Below are 250 nucleotides of genomic sequence, written 5' to 3'. Positions count from 1 at the left end.
TCACTAGATGATCACGGTTCGATCAATTCCATGATGGCAGGGAAAGGAACTCCCATTTTTGCAGACTTTCCCGTTAAAAAAGAGGGAGTTGAATTTGATGCAATTGGTAACAGTTTAAATGATCTGGCTGGAGGTTTAACTCTTCATCTGCTAATACTGTACGATGGAAAAAAAGTCCCCAGCCCACAAAGAAAAAAAGGTGAGAAGGACACAATTAGCAACCAAATTGACCAAGTGGCTGAAAACGTTC

The sequence above is a fragment of the Tigriopus californicus genome, chromosome 5 (genome assembly GCF_007210705.1).
Source record: "Tigriopus californicus strain San Diego chromosome 5, Tcal_SD_v2.1, whole genome shotgun sequence".
In the NCBI taxonomy this organism is placed as follows: domain Eukaryota; kingdom Metazoa; phylum Arthropoda; class Copepoda; order Harpacticoida; family Harpacticidae; genus Tigriopus; species Tigriopus californicus.
Note: the sequence above shows the minus strand (reverse complement) of the source record.